This window comes from Heterodontus francisci, unplaced genomic scaffold, assembly GCF_036365525.1.
Source record: "Heterodontus francisci isolate sHetFra1 unplaced genomic scaffold, sHetFra1.hap1 HAP1_SCAFFOLD_386, whole genome shotgun sequence".
NCBI classification, from domain to species: Eukaryota; Metazoa; Chordata; class Chondrichthyes; order Heterodontiformes; family Heterodontidae; genus Heterodontus; species Heterodontus francisci.
This window is the reverse complement of record NW_027140456.1, coordinates 963,964-969,963: the sequence shown is the minus strand read 5'-3', so window position 1 is coordinate 969,963 and position 6,000 is coordinate 963,964.

Here is a 6,000-nt window from a genome sequence, read left to right as displayed (position 1 = left end):
AAGTAACAAAGACATACACTTACACCAAGTATTTTGACATCCACTGACACGAAGTAACAAAGACATACACTGATCCCCAGTAACACAGACATACACTTACACCAAGTAACAAAGACATGCACTGACACCAAGTAACAAAGGCATACACTTACACCAAGTAACAAAGACACACACTGACACCCAGTAACACAGACAAACACACTGACACCCAGTAACACAGACACACACTTACACCAAGTAACACAGACATACACTGACACCAAGTAACAAAGACATACACTGATACCCAGTAACACAGACATACACTGACACCAAGTAACAAAGACATACACTGATACCCAGGAACACAGACACACAATTACACCAAGTAGCAAAGACATACACTGACACCAAGTCACAAAGACACACACTGACACCCAGTAACAAAGACATGCACTGACACCAAGTCACAAAGACATACAATGATACCCAGTAACACAGACACACACTTGCACCAAGTAACACAGACAGACAGTGACACCAAGTAACAAAGATATACACTGATACCCAGTAACACAGACACACACTTACACCAAGTAACAAAGACAGATACTGATACCCAGTAACACAGACACACACTTACACCATGTAACAAAGACATAAACTGACGCCACGTAACAAAGACATACACTGACACCCAGTAACACAGACACACACGGACACCAAGTAACAAATACACAGACTTACACAAAGTAACAAAGACATACACTGACACCAAGTAACAAAGACATACACTGATACCCAGTAACACAGACACACACTTACACCAAGTAACAAAGACATACACTGATACCCAGTAACACAGACACACACTTACACCATGTAACACAGACATACACTGACGCCAAGGAACAAAGGATTACACTGACACCAAGTTACAAAGACATACACTTACACCAAGTAACAAAGACATACACTGACACCAAGTAACAAAGACATACTCTGATACCCAGTAACACAGACACACACTTACACCATGTAACACAGACATACGCTTACACCAAGTAACAAAGACACACACTTACACCAAGTAACACAGACATACACTGACACCAGGTAACAAAGACATACACTGACACCAGGTAACAAAGACAGACAATTACACCAAGTAACAAAGACATACACTTACACCAAGTATTTTGACATACACTGACACGAAGTAACAAAGACATACACTGATACCCAGTAACACAGACATACACTTACACCAAGTAACAAAGACATACACTGACACCAAGTCACAAAGAAACACACTGACACCCAGTAACACAGACATACACTGACACCAAGTAACGCAGACATACACTGACACCAAGTCACAAAGACATACACTGATACCCAGTAACAAAGACACACACTGACACCCAGTAACACAGACATACACTGACACCAAGTAAAGCAGACATACACTGACACCAAGTCACAAAGACATACACTGTTACCCAGTAACACAGACACACACTTAGACCAAGTAACACAGACATACACTGACACCAAGTAACAAAGACACAGACTTACACCATGTAACAAAGACATACACTGACACCAAGTCACAAAGTCACACACTGACACCCAGTAACAAAGACATATACTGACACCAAGTCACAAAGACATACACTGATACGCAGTAACACAGACACACACTTACACCAAGTAACACAGACATACACTGACACCAAGAAACAAAGACACACACTGACACCAAGTAACAAAGACATACTCTGATACCCAGTAAAACAGACACACATTAACACCATGTAACACAGACATACGCTTACACCAAGTAACAAAGACACAAACTTACACTAAGTAACGCAGACATACACTTACACCATGTAACAAAGACATACATTGACACCAAGTAACAAAGACAGACAATGACTGCAAGTAACAAAGACATACACTGATACCCAGTAACACAGACATACACTTACACCAAGTAACAAAGACATACACTGACTCCAAGTCACAAAGCCACACACTGACACCAAGTAACAAAGACATACTCTGACACCAAGTCGCAAAGACATACACTGATACCCAGTAACACAGGCACACACTTACACCAAGTAACACAGACATACACTGACACCAAGTAGCAAAGATATACACTGATACCCAGTAACACAGACACACACTTACACCAAGTAACACAGACATACAATGACACCAAGTAACAAAGACATACACTTACACCAAGTATTTTGACATCCACTGACACGAAGTAACAAAGACATACACTGATCCCCAGTAACACAGACATACACTTACACCAAGTAACAAAGACATACACTGACACCACGTCACAAAGACACACACTGACACCCAGTAACAAAGACATACACTGACACCAAGTAACACAGACATACACTGACACCAAGTCACAAAGACATACACTGATACCCAGTAACACTGACACACACTTACACCAAGTAACAAAGACAGATACTGATGCCCAGGAACACAGACACACACTTACACCATGTAACAAAGACAAACACTGACACCAAGTAATAAAGACATACACTGACACCCAGTAACACAGACACACACGGACAACAAGTTACAAGTACACACACTTACACCAAGTAACACAGACACACACTGACACCCAGTAACACAGACACACACTTACACCAAGTAACAAAGACATACACTGACACCAAGTAACAAAGACATACACTTACACCAAGTAACAAAGACATACACTGACACCAAGTAACAAAGACATACTCTGATACCCAGTAACACAGACACACACTTACACCAAGTAACAAAGACATACACTGATACCCAGTAACACAGACACACACTTACACCATGTAACACAGACATACACTGACGCCAAGTAACAAAGACATACACTGACACCAAGTAAAAAGACATACACTTACACCAAGAAACAAAGACATACACTGACACCAAGTAACAAAGACATTCTCTGATAACCAGTAAAACAGACACACACTTACACCATGTAACACAGACATACGCTTACACCAAGTAACAAAGACACACACTTACACTAAGTAACACAGACATACACTGACACCATGTAACAAAGACATACATTGACACCAGGTAACAAAGACAGACAATGACACCAAGTAACAAAGACATACACTTACACCAAGTATTTTGACATCCACTGACACGAAGTAACAAAGACATACACTGATCCCCAGTAACACAGACATACACTTACACCAAGTAACAAAGACATACACTGACACCACGTCACAAAGACACACACTGACACCCAGTAACAAAGACATACACTGACACCAAGTAACACAGACATACACTGACACCAAGTCACAAAGACATACACTGATACCCAGTAACACTGACACACACTTACACCAAGTAACAAAGACAGATACTGATGCCCAGGAACACAGACACACACTTACACCATGTAACAAAGACAAACACTGACACCAAGTAATAAAGACATTCACTGACACCCAGTAACACAGACACACACGGACAACAAGTAACAAGTACACACACTTACACCAAGTAACACAGACACACACTGACACCCAGTAACACAGACACACACTTACACCAAGTAACAAAGACATACACTGACACCAAGTAACAAAGACATACACTTACACCATGTAACAAAGACATACATTGACACCAAGTAACAAAGACAGACAATGACACCAAGTAACAAAGACATACACTGATACCCAGTAACACAGACATACACTTACACCAAGTAACAAAGACATACACTGACTCCAAGTCACAAAGCCACACACTGACACCAAGTAACAAAGACATACTCTGACACCAAGTCGCAAAGACATACACTGATACCCAGTAACACAGGCACACACTTACACCAAGTAACACAGACATACACTGACACCAAGTAGCAAAGATATACACTGATACCCAGTAACACAGACACACACTTACACCAAGTAACACAGACATACAATGACACCAAGTAACAAAGACATACACTTACACCAAGTATTTTGACATCCACTGACACGAAGTAACAAAGACATACACTGATCCCCAGTAACACAGACATACACTTACACCAAGTAACAAAGACATACACTGACACCACGTCACAAAGACACACACTGACACCCAGTAACAAAGACATACACTGAAACCAAGTAACACAGACATACACTGACACCAAGTCACAAAGACATACACTGATACCCAGTAACACTGACACACACTTACACCAAGTAACAAAGACAGATACTGATGCCCAGGAACACAGACACACACTTACACCATGTAACAAAGACAAACACTGACACCAAGTAATAAAGACATACACTGACACCCAGTAACACAGACACACACGGACAACAAGTTACAAGTACACACACTTACACCAAGTAACACAGACACACACTGACACCCAGTAACACAGACACACACTTACACCAAGTAACAAAGACATACACTGACACCAAGTAACAAAGACATACACTTACACCAAGTAACAAAGACATACACTGACACCAAGTAACAAAGACATACTCTGATACCCAGTAACACAGACACACACTTACACCAAGTAACAAAGACATACACTGATACCCAGTAACACAGACACACACTTACACCATGTAACACAGACATACACTGACGCCAAGTAACAAAGACATACACTGACACCAAGTAAAAAGACATACACTTACACCAAGAAACAAAGACATACACTGACACCAAGTAACAAAGACATTCTCTGATAACCAGTAAAACAGACACACACTTACACCATGTAACACAGACATACGCTTACACCAAGTAACAAAGACACACACTTACACTAAGTAACACAGACATACACTGACACCATGTAACAAAGACATACATTGACACCAGGTAACAAAGACAGACAATGACACCAAGTAACAAAGACATACACTTACACCAAGTATTTTGACATCCACTGACACGAAGTAACAAAGACATACACTGATCCCCAGTAACACAGACATACACTTACACCAAGTAACAAAGACATACACTGACACCACGTCACAAAGACACACACTGACACCCAGTAACAAAGACATACACTGACACCAAGTAACACAGACATACACTGACACCAAGTCACAAAGACATACACTGATACCCAGTAACACTGACACACACTTACACCAAGTAACAAAGACAGATACTGATGCCCAGGAACACAGACACACACTTACACCATGTAACAAAGACAAACACTGACACCAAGTAATAAAGACATACACTGACACCCAGTAACACAGACACACACGGACAACAAGTAACAAGTACACACACTTACACCAAGTAACACAGACACACACTGACACCCAGTAACACAGACACACACTTACACCAAGTAACAAAGACATACACTGACACCAAGTAACAAAGACATACACTTACACCAAGTAACAAAGACATACACTGACACCAAGTAACAAAGACATACTATGATACCCAGTAACACAGACACACACTTACACCAAGTAACAAAGACATACACTGATACCCAGTAACACAGACACACACTTACACCATGTAACACAGACATACACTGACGCCAAGTAACAAAGACATACACTGACACCAAGTAACAAAGACATACACTTACACCAAGAAACAAAGACATACACTGACACCAAGTAACAAAGACATACTCTGATACCCAGTAAAACAGACACACTCTTACACCATGTAACACAGACATACGCTTACACCAAGTAACAAAGACACACACTTACACCAAGTAACATAGACATACACTGACAGCATGTAACAAAGACATACATTGACACCAGGTAACAAAGACAGACAATGACACCAAGTAACAAAGACATACACTTACACCAAGTATTTTGACATCCACTGACACGAAGTAACAAAGACATACACTGATACCCGGTAACACAGACATACACTTACACCAAGTAACAAAGACATACACTGACACCA